The 16,191-nt window shown below is 40.6% G+C and overlaps 1 protein-coding gene across 1 annotated transcript in view; it reads left to right on the plus strand.

Moving 5' to 3' along the window:
• Positions 1–9,581: 9,581 nt before the first annotated feature.
• The window catches only part of DAAM2 (dishevelled associated activator of morphogenesis 2), a 203,586-nt gene continuing 196,976 nt past the window's right edge, over positions 9,582–16,191 (plus strand). Inside the window, exon 1 of the mRNA XM_071739383.1 lies at positions 9,582–9,692. The gene's annotated coding sequence lies outside the window, so the exon portion shown is untranslated. The remainder of the gene's footprint in view (positions 9,693–16,191) is intronic.

Raw genomic sequence — 16,191 nt, forward strand, 5'->3', positions numbered from 1 at the left:
ACTTGCTGAAGATTCCCACATAACCTTGATCTGTGGAGTAACCCTACCAATTACATATATAAGGGAACCCACATTCCCCTTTTTGCTTCATAACTGTTTCCCAGAAGCTTCCTCCTGAGTTGTTTTTCTTCCTTCTCAGCCAGGGCCCTTTTTACCCACCACCCAAACTCGTTTTAGCCCTGCCATTTTCTTGCTTCAAATTCCAGCATATTCTTTGAAGTCCTTGACATTAACCAGTGAAGCCTTTTACCTTAATCCCCTTAACTCTGACTGTGGTACCCTAGCAGCTGTATATATATATTTATCATTAACTCAAGCTTGGCCCAGATCACTGGTGGTACTTCTTCTGTCTAGATCTCTGGCATCCTTCCATGACAATTATAATATATTAATATTTGATGATTGAACATTTATTTTGTTATTAATAACATCTAGCAGCATCAGGTAACTTGCTGTTAAAAAGGCTCCTGAGCCAGACAGTGCTCCTCAAACTCTGCAGATGAAGTTCTTCTCCATAGAACTCTTTGCATTGACATAAAAATGGAAATGAGTGATGAATGATGAGAATGGAAATAAGTGGTTTGTTTTTTGTTTTTTTTTTTTTTAGAAGCAATATTTTCTGTCATCTTTTTTTGGGAAGAATAGTATGGGGTATCTGTCCAGCATGGTTTCAGCTCATATGTGAGTTTGTGCCAATAGATGCAGAGATTTACCATATTCAGTTGGCCTACACCAGGATTTCATTCTCACTGTACAGAAGAAGAAGGAAGAAGGAAGAAATTCATAACAGCTGCTGTGGAATGTGCAGAGAAGTGTAGAGAGCTTGAGTAAGCTGTGTGCAAACTGACAGTCCTTTCCTCCTCAAAGAAAGAATAGGGGATTACTTCTGAATTTTGGAAATTGTATTAAGAGAGATGAGTGGGATTCACTGCTAGTGCCTTCTCCAGTTGTATATTTCAGAACTGTTTAAATAAATACAGTCTCTGGAAGGCAACATCTTAAATTTTGTGCATCCATTTGCCTCTTGGGCTTTCTGATGCTTGGCTTGAGTACGCATCTTTCCTGACCTAAGAAATTATATTTGGCATCCCACATCAGAAAAGGGTGCAAAGACTTACATAATTACACCCATACCAGTGATTTCCTGTCTTCTGTAAGCTGATTCCATGCAATTTATGTTAGTTTAATGGGACACAACATGCATACAGAAAAGTATTTTCTGTTTTCTTGTATTACTCCGAAGAATTTTCATGCTATCCTGATATTCAAGAAAACACACACAATCATCATAAAAATTCCTTGGTTGTTGTCTTCAGTCCATATGAAATAAATTTTCTGAAACCCTGTCAAATCAGGTACTACAAGAACAGAGATCTGGGAGGCAAGGACTGTCTTCATGTGAAGTTATTCTTCAGCATCTCATCTATACTTATGCATCATGGACACAAGCACTGAATAAATTTGTTGTTCTTCAGTTTTTCCATTCTGAGGGTCTCACAGATCTTTACAAAGCAGAATGAGATAAACTTCACAGCATCCACGTCAAGCCCCCAGTTCTGTAATTCCCATTTTGCATATGAAGAATTTAGAAAAATAAATAAATAAATAAATAAATATGCAGGAACAAAAATTTCAATATTTAGATAATTCCTGCACCTAAGCAGGAAAAGAATAAACTAGTAACAGTTTTTATTATAGAAATTTTGTGAAATTACACAAACAGTTTCGAAACTACTTTTTAACGCTTGCCACCTTTCTGTCTATACTTGTAATAATCAAAGGAAATGACAAATCAAAGATACATGGCCTTTTTTGTGGCACTGGTTAACAAAGTTCTATCTGGACTGGTTTATCACTTCTAATTTTCATCAGTGGTCCATTTTCTTCTATAAATTGGGTATACCAGAAAAAAATGGACTAATTTAGACCACATTGGACAATATGTTGTATTTTGATCTTAGAGTATGCTGAGCATCCTGCCTTTGTTTATTTCAAACTGCTATAGGATCCCAAGGAACACATCCTAGGATTTAGAAGATCAGTGGGTTTAAACATATGAGAATTGTTATTCTGGTTTATTTTTTAGAATTTCCAGCTCATCGGGTTTTAGTAAAGTTTTGGATCATTTTTTATTGTCTGAAATACAATAGCCATCCCATTACATAATATAACCCTGCACTTATCCTAGTGAGGTACCTCTTTTCCTTCTTGTGCTCCAGGGACAATGTTAAGCCTCCCCCTGGTTTCTTCTGTACAGTTCAAGTTCTTTTAAGCTTCCTCTTCTCAGTTCTGGTTTCTGCATCTGCTGCTGTTTAAAGACAATGAGACAAAAGCATCCAAACCCAGATCATGCACTCAGCTGTGGGCCCAGTACTTCAACACACTCCCTCTCAGTGTCTTCAGCAAAGGCAGTATTTGTAGCTGCCTGCAAGATACTTTTTCACAGCTGTCTTCTCTCTTAAAGAGGCTGCAAAACTTATTTTCTGTTCCTTCTATTTGTGGGCTTTGATTCCCAATTCTGTGCAATTTTTATAAAAATAATACAGAAGTAGCACTTCTCTCTTCTTCTAAGTCAGTTGTAACTGTTCAGTGTCTCATTGTTTTGCTTGCTCTACTTCAGACACAAAAAACCTGGTGCTGTGGGATACTGATTATCTTGAACCATGTCTAAATCAACAGTCCTAGGACCCTGGAGAGTCAATATGCTCTTAGCAGAAGTTTGCAAAGCTGTTGCTCTTGTCTGTCTTCAGAAGACATCTGATTATACTGCTGTCACATGTCACCCTTCCCAAGTCCAGTACAAAACTGGATTCTTCAAATGAGTATTGTATTTTCAAGCTTTCATTCATTTATAAAACCAGGCTTTCTTCTGTCTGGAAATAATAATAATAATTAAAAAATAATCTGAGAAATCAGTGGCTTTCTGTTTCTGTTCTGAGTTTGCTAATTTCTACAGATTGTAAGATAGGTGATGGAAACATATGTTTGCAATAAATGTATGTGTCACAAGAGAATTATTTCATTTTTCATAGTAAGTACCAAGGAGAAAGAATAGCTAAATGTTACAGTTTTATTTTGTTCTGTTTGCTTGTTTCATTAACAAATGCTTCTTATTAGTCTAGATCCTGTGCTCTTATCCTGTAGGCTGGCTGTCTTAATTCTTTCTTCTGCAGGTGAGGTGACCAAGGATAGACCAGGTCACTTTTGGCTGGTTTCGTAATAAAACTTGGGGCTTAAGCATATCACTCTCTGCAGTTCTTGTATCTTCCAAGAATAACTGTGCTTGGTCTTTGTACCTGTGTGTTACGGTCCGAGGTAACATTAAAATTCATTTTTGTTTTGGATACACGAAACAAAGTCCAACCATAGAAAATGGTCGAGTGCAAGCAGATTTTATTTGACAATTGACACAGGCAAACAATGTAGAACCAGACAAAAGAGGTAGAGAGGAAAAGAAGATATAAGAAAGAGAGATAAAAAGTGGTAAGAAGTGGTAAGAAAGAACGAGAGTGAAGAGAGGAGAAATAAAGGGTAAGAAGGTGGGAAGAATGAGAGAGAGAGAGTCACCACCAGGGGTCCAGCTGTCCAGCGAGGTTCTTTGGGATGGCTCTGATCCTGGACAGGGTCCGGTGCAGTAATGGTGATGGGTCAAAAGACCACAACCCAGTCAGAGCATGGACAGCAATATATACCCCCGAGTCCTTTTGTTCCAAAGGGGCAGCTGTCAGTCAGCCAGGGTCGTTAGCAGGCAGGCTGCCTGGAGGAGAGCAGAAGGGTGTAGTCTCCCACCCAGTCATCTGTTCTTATCTTCTTCCAGAAGCCATTCCTCCTCTCTTCCAGCCACTTAACCAGGTACATCGTGCCTCCAGGGGCGTCCCAGTATTGAAGGTTGGCCCTCAGGAAAGCGGCTTCTTCCTGATGCCATCCTTGCTCTGCTCCAGCCCCATTAGCGTGCCTGGAGGGATGTCCCAGCATTGAAGGCTGGTGCTCAGAAGAGGAATAGCCTCCACCCAATAGCTCTTGTCACATCCTGAGGGGTCACCCCTGCCCAGCTCTGGCCAGCCAGCTCCTTCACCCTAGCCAGGGCTATTCATTTTAAAATTGCTCTTTTGAGACAGTTGCAAATCAGTGAGGTCAGAGTCACACACTGTGTCTGTAATACTGTGTGATGCTTCAGAAGCAGAACTCAAGAACTTATATTTTCCTGCCTGAGAAGACACTTGGATATGTCATGGTCAAACTACATTACATCTTGAATGACAGCTTACAAAGAAGAGAGCAATATGGTGACATGACAGCAGCAAAGTAAAACTCCTGTATTCAGGATACTTCAGGGATTATGCTGATATCTCATGAATATTATTATTCCTGTATTATTCACATGTATTATTATTCAGTTTTATTACACTAGAAAATTTTTCTGGTGCTGTACTGGTACTTTTTTCCTTTAATTAGCAAATCTGTGGAAATAACAACAGTAAAGAGCATAAACATTGGTAAACCAAAGCACCTACAAGTGTGGAAGTACCAAAAATACAGCACCAGCTCTGACTGTGTCCTAACATTTTATAGATTCTTGATTCTTCCCATGCATCAGGCTGACATCAGCTGTGGCAAGAGCTACAAGAACAAAGAGAGCTAAATGTCTTGAACTAAAATGCAGGCAGCTGGGTCCCATCCCACTTACTGCCACAGCTGTTTTACATGGGTAGTGAATAAACATATGTATATCATGATGTGTTTGAGATCTGTGATTTTCCAACCTTGGTGTTCTTTCAATGTTACTAAAAATGGAATCTAACTGTAGATTGTTACTGCTTTCAGGTTTACTGGTTCAACTTTGTGGGCCACTGAGGTGCTTGCATCCACACCCACAGAAGAGATTTTCTGAAAAGTTGTTTTAAACCATTGTAGGAAGTGACTCAGGGTAATTGCTAGTCTAATAGGTTCTCATGGCTTCCTGGAGTCTTTTAAAAATAAATCCTTTGCAAGAAGTGGGAATGTCTAGGAAAGAAAAGAAAAAATATGCCAGTCAAGACACTTAAATTGGTACAGACCACTCAATTTAATTCTCTTCCATAGCCAGGTTCCCCTGGTGGTTTGTAACATGTGATGATTGCTGTTAATTGGTGGCATTTCTGTCTTCATGGTTGTCTGCTGTGTGCTTACTTTTTATTTCCCCAGGTTGTATCTCTGGCTTCTTTGAAGCTTCTGTACTTAAACAGTTGTCAGTACAGTATGTGCATGAAGGAAGGCAAAAAAATGTTGTCTCACAAACCTATCAAAAGACCCTGGTTGACCTGAATTTGCTATATAGTTTTTGGTGGAAAACAAAAGAAATCTAAGTTAGCTCTGGGAATAGCTGGTTGGGCTGTGGTATATTACAAAAGATATTGTTTAATACTGATATATCTGCAGAAAAATTTTTTCGTTTACAAACTAAATAGTCAAAGTAGTCTGGCCTGCTCACTTCTCTTTGGTCTGAGTTGATGGCTGCAAGGAGTCAGAGCCCAGCCACAGCTCCCTGTGTGGCACAGAGCTCCCTCTTTCCTCCCTCTTCCTCTCCCAGCAGCAGAGGCAGGAGGTGCTCAGCCCATGCAGCCTTCTGTCTGTTGTCATATGTGAGGACTGTCCATCAAGGCTGAGATTGCTGCTAAATTTATTTTGAGGAGTTCAGTCTATTGCTCAGGCTCTGAGTTCAGTCACAGTGTGCTGCACAACACAGTGCAGAAGTGCTCTCTTTGTAAGTCTGCATTGCCTTTAATTGGAAGCATTCCTTCAGTTCTGTGAGCTTCATTGTCCCCAGATTCTTATTTTGTGTTGACTGACACTGGAGGAAGCATTTATAAAATAAGAGGACGCAGTCAGAGCTGGTGCTGTAATTTTGGCGCTTCCACACCTTGTGCTCTTTAGTGTTATTTATACATTATTTGCTAATTAAAGAAAAAATATTAACCACCTGTTAACACCATCATCTACACTATCCTGTGCACATCTCAGTTAAACTGTAGTGCAGCACCAGAAAGTGCCTCATTTCCCCTTTCCTAATATACAATCTTTGCACAGGACAGAACCAGCTGTGGCAGTCTTAGAATGATCCCTGCTGCCACAGGTGTATCTGCACCACATCATCAGCTTCCCTTCCCATCACTTAAACTATTTACTAGCACCTGGTAAACCATTGTACTGCTTCAGCCCTTTGAAATTAAGACATCTGAGAGAGCTGCAAGTGGTTTCCCCCTGGTCAGTGCAGTGGAGAATTTCATCTGAAGGCCAAAACTACACAGTGAGTAGAATTCTCTCATGCAAAGTTAAATGAAAATCACCTTGTGGATTTAAAAACTATGGCAAAGTGTGTGTGAATCTGAGGATGAAGGTAGAGGTATCTGCATGCTTTGGTTCTGTTCTTTTGAGAATATGCCATAACTTTGCATTTCCTTCTTCTGTGGTTTGGAAAAAAAACCTGGCAGGTTCCCAAAACCAAAATACATGCATATGATATATGAAATATATCCCCTTGCAATATCAGTGCAAGGGGAAAAGAAACAGCATCTGAAACAACCTCTTCTTTCAGGGTATAAATTGATCAATTATGGGCTTCAAGAAAAAATTTCTCTTCCTTCTTTACCCCCCAGTTTTTATGTAATATCCTAGGCCACAAGTGGCTGGACTTAGTGTTTTTCATTCTTCATGCTCTGAATCATCAGGTATCCAACCACTGCTTGAGGCAGTGTACTGGACTAGAGATCTGACTTGTCTGTTCCACTATGGCAGCAAGAACAGAACTGTAATATGGTTTAATTTCCTTTAGTTCATTATTTTGTTATGTAGTACTTAGAAATGACAACTGGACTGGGATAGTTGCTCATGTGGACAGGTACTGGGACTTTCTGGAATCTGAACACACAGTCATGCCCTAGTGATGCAGAGGGTTCTCTGTTTTTAGGGCTGAGCAATGCCTATGCTTTTGTTGATCCAAACTGTGCACCAAGTTTATGTTCATCCTCTAACAGAGCCTGCCTTGTATCTTTTGGGAGAAGTACTTTAAAAAATAAATTATATTTAATACAAAGAAAATTGTGTTCTTACATGCACTCTCTCAGTCCAGTGGAGAATATTCTTCTGTGTGTGTTCATACCCTGGTGTTGTGTTCAAAAAAGTCTCCTTTTGAATATTATAGAAGTGAGTCCTATGTGATTCAGTGCAGAGGTTATGAATGTATAATGATAAAACTGGCTATTCTTCCTTTCTTTTCCATGAAGGAAGGCAACAGGTTCATGGGGATACTGTCTTAATCCACAGTAACTGGAATGTTGTAGCATTTCTGATGGGATGGGTATTTCTGCCCAGACAACTAAATGTTAAGAAGCATATCCCTTCAGGACAGAAATGAAATACGCTATTGGACACAGGTTAATAGCAGCTTTCAGTGTCCTTATCACGTATGGGTAATCAGAGAATCTTGTTGCAAAGTCTTTTGAAATGAAGGAATCCCATTTGTGCTTGGGTGACAGTGTAAGACAAGCTGTAGTTATTAGTGCTTTACTCCTGTGTGATAGTCAGGGTTTCCATGTTCATCCTTTTCCACTCTTGATGGAGATGTAAGATAATCCTATAAATTAAACACAGTAAACAGGAGACATGGGTAGCCATCTCATCTTCAGCAAGCACCATGAGCCTTCACTGTGCTTTAGGGAGTTTATTAACCACAGGAACTGAGTCAATGAAAGTTTCTGGGAAGTGGAGCTACTACTCATAAGGACCATCTCTGGTGTCCTACAAATAAGCATTGAATTAGTGCCCTTTCAAGTTCCATAACTCCAGGGGTGATCCGAAGTAAGAGCAGTATACAGCATAGCAGAGTGGAAATTTGAATTATCCTTGTTCTTCTTAAGTACAAAAGTGGTAAGTCTGATAGAGAGGACAACAACTGCTTGTTCAGTGCTTGAATTGCATTGTCAAAAATGGGTTGTTTTTATTATTTTTCATTATATGTGAAAACATTTTACTTGCTTTACTTGACACAAATCTTCTTTGGGACTGGTAATATTTTCATGTTGCTTCACCTGCAGCACAAGATCTATGGAAATCTTTTCAAAGAGGTGTCATTTTATTCTGCATTTTGTCTCAAGGCTTTTGGTTATAGTGATAATATGGCAATGTGTGGGGCTAGCTCCTGTAAGAAAAATTTGAGAGCAAACTTGATTTTAAGCCTTTTAAAGTCAATCAGATGATTTTAATGATTTCAAAGAGCCCTGGCTCGTGCTCAGAGGTGATGATGGTAGATTAGAAAAGAGAAAGCATGTGTATATGAAAAAACCTAATGCACACAGCTCCAAATGGTAAATATACTCTGCCAGTAAGTTGCACAGAAAAGACCTTTGCTTTACATTTTGAAATAGCACTCCTATCTCCAAAAGTGGTACTAAAGACACGTACTTCTTATATCTGTTTACAAATGGAAATGATGGGGTATAAAAAAAACCTAAAACCAGTGGCGTATAATAGCAGTGCATTTGTAGACTCCTCCAGAAAGTGTTGAGTAAGTCTTGAATTTCTTAAAAAGGTCTGCCTGTAATCATGGAAGGCTCACTCAAGGACTTTCAACATATATCACTTCACCTTCAGAGCTCAGTTTCCTCACCTGTCAGATGGGTCCACTGAAACTTCCAGGCTTATAGCCAAGCTCACTCAGCTCCTAAATACAAAACTAAGAGGTCTTACCAGTCCAAATTTATCCTCACTTGCCTCAGCAGGATTATACCGTGGGAGCATTTCACTCTTCAAGTAGTGCTTAACGTTACTGCTAATACTTCTGCAGTGTTTGCTCTAGCACCTCTACCTCATAACACTGTGAGGGGCTTTCACAGCAGGTGAAACATGACATACCATGGAGTACCTAGGGAATAACAGAACTAGAGATGCAACTGGGCAGAGCATATCAGAGAGGAAAGATCAAATGAATTTTCTGAGCTCGGATTCATCCAAGAGGAGACTCTTCTAGAAGGTATTTTGAAGTTAGGAGGGAAGCTGGCCCACGTGCCTGGGAAAACATTCCAGCTGGAAGGGGTTAGTGCAAAACTGAAAGAGGATGTGGACAAGATGCTTGGAAGGGCTGTTTCACTCTTGTTTTAGTTAAATCCAGCCAGAGCCTGGACACAGCAAAGGGCTGTGTAAGCTAGGAGTGTGGGGGAGAGGCCTTTTTGCCAGGCTTGGTGTGCACACTGTTTAGGCACAGCTGAGAGACTGGAAAATGCTGCTTTCTAAATGGGGACTTGCATGACAGATAGTTACATCCTGGGTGTGGATATAATATACCATGGGCAGAAAAGTACAGGGATTGTCTTTTTCCAGGGTCTTACACAACCACATCTATAGTTCCCCACTGTTTCCTCCCTGACCTCCCTTGGAGGAGTTTTCTATCCAAAAGTGTAAAAATTACTGATCCCAAAAAACTGCATCTGGGCTCTACCTAGAGAAACTTTTGGATTGTTCATTCCATAAATATCTCTTACAGGCTGTCTGACGTCAGAGGATTTGGAGAGTGAGGCTGGTCTGAAAGTGAAAACAGCAGCAGTTCCAGTCTCCCTGCAGCAGCACAGCTAGCAAGACAAGCAGCACAGGCATTTCTCTGTGTGGATTACAGGACTGCAGAACAGGGAGGAACTGCACAGAAGCACAGGCACTGCCATGTAAGTGCAGCTGCTGCAGCAGCCCTTCTCATGCTTTTGCTTGCTTTCAAGAACAAATCCCTGCAAGTATTGCTTACCTTTTTTTTTTTTTTTTTTTTTTTTTTTCCCCCCCCTCATCTGAAACATCCTAAAGCCAGCTTGGCAGGACACAGGATTCAGCTCTGGCTTGATTGCTTCTCCCAAAGATATGCAGAGGGGCTGACAGTGCAGACTTTTGCACTTTTCTGTATGTGAATAGGGGTGACCAGGGTAGGTGAGGAAGGCTGGAGAAGGAGCAAGAAGTAGGGTGTATTTTGGAAGACTACACAATTAACTGAAATCGAGCTCCTTCATGTTCTAGTATCAGGACAGCAAAATCTCAATCTCTAGGCAAAATGCAGCTTCCCTAGGTAATTTTATAGTGCAGGAATCCTTTTGAAACTCTTTTAATACCTTACTATATTGTACAGCAAGCAATTTGCCTTATGGGGAGGACAGGCAGTTTCCTGGCTCCCTGTCAATGAAGTCCTGTCCCAATGTATTTGCCAGGCTACTGACAGTAACAGATCCCAACACAAGGGATGCCACTCCCTAAATATGATAAATTTAACACCTTGAGCTTGTACAAACTTGATACTAAAAAGACTCTACTGTTTCTGCAGAGGAAAGAGGCATTTGTCATAAAAAAAAACCCCAAAACCAATTAGCTGTAATGGGTTTGTGCAGCTACTACAAGGAGAATCTCCCTGTGAAAAACCTGCTGGGGTATAGCTAAAGATACAAGGTGCAAGTCCCAAGGACAGCTAGGGATTCTTAATAAATGTTCTTAATTTTTTTTTTTTTAACTTCAGCAACCCAGAGATTCATAAGCCTGCTCCATAAGAAGGCAGTGTTTTCAGTGGGGCACTCAGCTATATTTATTTACAATTCATGTAGTTATTCTTACCTTCCCCACCTCACACCTGGATGTTCCTTCTTTATTCTCTGAGGAGAGTTGGTAGCAGTTTTGGGGACAGCCATTGAGGCAGCTGTCTACTTCATTGATATCTTCTCTAATGAGACCCATAGAATTATAGAATCATAGAATGGTTTGGCTCAGAAGGGGCGTTAAAGATCATCTGGTTCTCCTTGCAGTGAGCAAGATGACCTCCCACTAGGCCCAATTGCTCAAAGACCCATCCAGCCTGCCTTGAATACTTCCAGGGAGGGGCCATCCACAACTTCCCTTGGCAACCTGTTCCAATATCTCATCACCCTCACAGTGAAGAATTTTTTCCTAATGTCTAATCTAAGCCCACGCTCTTCCAGCCTAAAGTTATTACCCAATTGGTAATCCTATCACTACACAACCTTGTAAAAAGTCCCTCCTCAGCTTTCCTGTAGGCTCCCTTCAGATACTGCAAGGCTGCTATAAGGTCTCACCAGAGAATTCTCTTCTCCAGAGTGAACAACCCCAACTCTCTCAGCCTATCTTCACAGGAGAGGTGCTCCAGCCCTCTGGTCATCTTCTTGGCCCTCCTCCAGACCCGTTCCAACAGACCCAGGTCCTTCCTCTGTTGGAGGCTCCAGAACTGGGCACAGTATACCAGGGCCTTGGGTGAAATAGCTCATTTTCCGAGCAGGTGGAAGAGTTTCATCCTTAGCTCTCTCTTTGTCAGTGAGAGGGTGGTTGGTCTGTGCTGTTGCTGGAAGGAGAGATGACACCTTGAACATAAAGGAAAACATAAACAGAAAGTTGGGCTGAGAAACAGGATTTATGGGAATTGCACAAGCTAGTGCACCGTGCTGATAGGGATTGCTTCAGCCAACAAGAAAGGCTGTTGCCAGTCTTTGAGTTATTTTGGCAATGGAATAAATCTGCAAATACTTCTCTTCAGGGTGGCAGAGTTGGTTGCTGTGGCTGGGAGAAGGAAATAAAGGAGGAAAGGTGAGGACTAGGACAAGGGAGTTTTGCAGGGATCTCCCCCGTAAAATTACACTGAGCAAGTCTAGTTGGTTGTGCTGAAAGAAACTGCAGGTTGGTGTAACAACTGTGCTGGGTAATATAGTGTGTAGCCTTTACTCAGCACATGTTCAAGGTCTAATCCCCTCTAAGGGATGCCATGCCACACCATGTAAAGCAAGCTGGGCTGAGCTGATGAAAAAGCAAGTGTACTATCTGCACATGTGAGGGAGCAGGTATTTTCCAAGTAAGATCCTGCAGGGATATGAAGTGAAGTCACTTTGGAGGTGAAGTCACTTTGGAAGTGAAGTCTCAAGGCTTGGAAGGAATCTGTTTGGGATCTGTGTTGCTTTTACCATGACATATCAAAATCCTTTCCCTCTCTCCCATTTATTTCTCTTTACATTTTGTTTCCAGTAGCCTACCATCTCCTTTTCCAAGAAGCTGGTTTATTTTCTTTGCAATAGCCTAATTGTATTGGCTGGTCACGTGAAAGAAAAAAGATCCTGAAGAAATGTAGTGATTAGTTAGAAATCTATATTCCCCAACTAAAGCTCGACGGCTGTCACAGCCAAGATAAGTGTCTGGGAGTCAGACACTGGTATCTGGTTCAACATCTTGTCTGAAGTATGCTGGGCAATAGAAAACTAATATACACAGAACTGCTGAAAGCTGATAGTGTGAGAAGAGGAACTGAGGAGGAGATAATTCCAGATTTGGAATATATGAAGATGACTGTTTCCTTTCTATCTCGTGATTTCTGTCCTCCAGCTCAGCATCCCGTTAGTTTGTGACAGTACCTGCAGAGGTTTGCAAGTCTGAAAGTTCCTTGTGTGCTGTTAATCATGGTTTAGGGGGGAAAGTGGCACACTGAGTGGAAAGGTGACAGAATGAGTGGGGAACAAGATACTGATCTGTCAGGAGATAAATTCAGTGTCTCATGAGAATGCAAGGATCACCACTTAGCATCCTTGAGTTTAGATGAGTGTATACCAGCCAGGAAATTTCTTCTGGTGGATACTGATCCTGGAAGCAAGAGAAACAACCACAATTTGGACAGGGCAGACATCTTTTCAGTTTTGCTTTGTGAAACAGAAAACAATGCCCTGTTGGGGCTTATGACAGTCACAGTGCAACCCTGAGGTTTTAAAAGTCTATATTTTGTGTTACGAAGTGCAGCCTCATGGTTTCACAGAGCTGAGTTAGCAAATTCTCTGGGTATCCTAGTGGCCTTACCACACTGGATTACTTGTTTGCTGCTATTGCTTCTGTTTATTTTAGTTGTGTTCTTTGTGTGTAACAGAGATCATTCTGTTCATCTTGAAATTAGTTGCAAAATTTTTTCTTACGAAGTCCAGACATGGCGTGCACTGACTGTATTTTATTGGCAGGGAGGCACTGCAAGAGTTGAACAGCATTTCAGAGGCATCTCACATATTTTGGTTTTGGTCCATCTGCCATAGTTGACATAAAATTCCCCCAAGGTCCAGTGGAATCCCAGAAACCTATCTAGTCCCTCCAGGCCAGCCATCTGACCTAGGGATTGAGCAATCAGGGGACACCATTTCCTGACACTTGGGGGAAAGGATGCGTGGGAGTTTTGGCTCTCAGCACTTTAATTGCTGCGAATTTTCAAACCTGGGTCAACCCTACGGAGATCTGACCCTCACTCTCTCCTCTGCCCCTGCAGCCCCCAGGCAAGCACAGCATGTTTCTAAATTAAAAAGAAAGTGAGCTGCTTTGATTTTCATTGGATAGAAGTGTTTACATGTCCTTCCCTGAGCTTCTTGTTGTGTTATTGGTTGACAGTGGTGTCTTACAGTTCTTCTATTTTGTCAGCTATGTTTCTTAATCTCTCACTCCTTTGAACTGAGGCATAAGCAGAAAACTGTTGGTAGTAGCATTCTCTATATTAACACTCAGTAGAATTTTTCATCTTTCTGCAATACCACTTAACAGTGGAGCTACTTCTGTTTGGCACTATTCAGAATCATTACTAGGCTGGGGGTTTGTTGTCTTCCAAGTTCTGTGTAGGTATTAAATTGCATAGTGTCATGTAACTTAGGTGCAAATAGGTATGGGGGGTCCAGAGAAACTATGAAAAATGTGTTCCAGCTGAGGATTTGGCCCGATGTCCTCAAAATGATAACAAGTGACCTGAGGCACAGACAGTGAAAGTCTGGTCTCATCTGTACAGAGTTTTGTAGCTCCATATTGTTCAAGAAACTTTTTCCAGGCTTGAATTATGAGTAAGTAGAATCAGAATTTGGTCCTGACGAACTGAGGCCCAAGCTGTGCAAAGTAATTGTAATTTTTGATCTTTATTTTAAATGTCTTGTTAAAACACTAAAAAATTGAGACGGTCAAAATTATAAGCTACTTTTGAAAGCCAGCTGGCTGGCTGACTGACTTGGGCAAATTTATACAGTAGATTTGATTCTTCTGATAAGGTTTTAAGTCAGTGTAACTCTGATGGTCAGTGGACTCACAGAGGAATGTGTCCCACGTTGCCAGAAGCTCCCATGAGATTTGCTATGTCAGTCTTGTACTCATAATATGTTTTTCCGGACACGTCCAGGACGTGCCCTGCTTTGATTTGCTGAGAACCACGCAGCCAAATGCCTGTGAACACATCACACACCGAGCAGTGCTATTAATAGTGCAGCTTTCTTAGTGCTGTGTGTGAAATCCCCACCTGATGATGGTCAAACAGGCTTTCCCCTCCATTAAGATTTGTGTCCATTTTGTATGGTACCCAAAGTTCATGTTCCATATTAGATTTATACGTTCAATTGGCTTTTCAATTGGTATTTCAGCACTTGATATTTTGGCTTCTCTGGTGATCTCTGTAGTGTCAGTTAATGCCTGAGTTGTCCAGATTTGGGAAAACTTGGAGCTTTCCCAAAGTTTTGGGGAATACTTTGGGTTAGATTTGAAAATCTAACCAGGAGAAGCTCATGTTTTTTGGGCTTAGGAGAAAAGTTATTCTGAGATTATGGCAGGCTTATACCATTGATAAGGTTTCTCTGGTGTTAGGAACTAGAGAGATTTAAGGTGGAAATAAGGAGGTAGATAAGAAAGGGAGATCAGAAGGTTTGCTGAAATTCAAGGAGTGGGAGCTGGAGAAAAGAAAGATGTGTTTAGGCTGTATGAAAATGGAAATAGAGGTAACCTTGATGAACTGAGAAAAACTTAGCAGCAGGAGAGGAGCAGTCTCCTCCCTGAATAACAAGTGCTTACTCCCTTCCCAGATTTCTCACTTCAAAGTAGTAATCACTGAAGTTTATAGTTCTGCTCACGAGCTTTGAAGTTCACTTTTGTTCTTGTTGAAGAATGTTTTTCTCTTCACTGTGTCTCAAATGGACTTAAACTCAAGAAATGCATGTGCCAGCCCAGCTCTTCTTTGAACTGGGGACAAAGCTGATTTGTGAGACCAAAGAACTCTGTTCTGTCTCTTTGGTATATTTCTTAAAGGAGGCATAAACCAGGATTCATTTTTACTGTTATAGCTTTTATTATTCAAGGCAGTGAACAAGCCTGATTTGGGGGACTTTGTATTTTGTACGCTGTTTGGGGGGGCAGTGGTTTTTTTTCAGCTGCTTAAACATGAAGTCTTAAGAGACAGAAATGTACTAGTGCCTTGTTCATCTTTAAAGAAAGTGTTCAGGTCCAATTTAACTTTTTAAGATCTGAAGATGTGTTATCTGGACGTTTTCATAAATTAAATACACAAACACACACATACATCCAAAAGAGAGAAAGAAAGTTTCTGGCAAGGTGCACAATCCAGGTTGGATTTCATTGTGAAGAAGTTGTGCAAAGATAAATTTCAACAGTTTAATATTATGTGACAAGATTCCCTTCTCCCAAGACAAAACTGTGAGAAGAGATGAAAAATCTTGGAGAATGGGTCCACTGGTAGCTATTAAACATGATGATCTGGCTATACTCCCATCTCCAAGACCTGAACAACCAAAGGATTAAGCAAGGGTAGGATCAGACTATATATGGTATTTTTATGCACTTTCTATAACTATCTGTAGCTGACCATCACTTGGAGATAGTGTGCTGGTTTAGATGGACTTCTGATCTGACTCTATGTACTATTTTTTATATTTCTGTGCTCTTTGAGGAGGAAAACAATGTGATGATCCTCTGATGTTTTAGCTAGTCTATGAGAGAGAAATGGTCATATTTATGAGATAAGAGTTGAGGAACCTGACCAGGTACACAGAAACCTCCAGAAACTTATTCACATTTAGGGTCCTTTAAGTGTCAAAAATGCAAACCAATTTAAAAAAATCTTCATTTTTTTTTTTTAGAACTGTCCATGTCTTCTTCTCAGCGAAAAAAGCTACCAGCATCTCTCTTGTTCACAAGCTCAAAAAGTGACTTCCAAATAATGACAATTTTTTTCAGAAAGAATTTAATTTGCAACCCCCCCGCCAGTTATTTTTAGAAATGTTTTGCATTTTCTTCTGCATTTAAAGATTTCTCTAAATCTGAAAATTTTAAACAGGTTTATTCATCAGTATCAGTATACTGGTATTCATCAGTATGGTTGTTGCTGGTATTTTC

Source organism: Heliangelus exortis, chromosome 3 (assembly GCF_036169615.1).
Source record: "Heliangelus exortis chromosome 3, bHelExo1.hap1, whole genome shotgun sequence".
Classification (NCBI taxonomy): Eukaryota; Metazoa; Chordata; class Aves; order Apodiformes; family Trochilidae; genus Heliangelus; species Heliangelus exortis.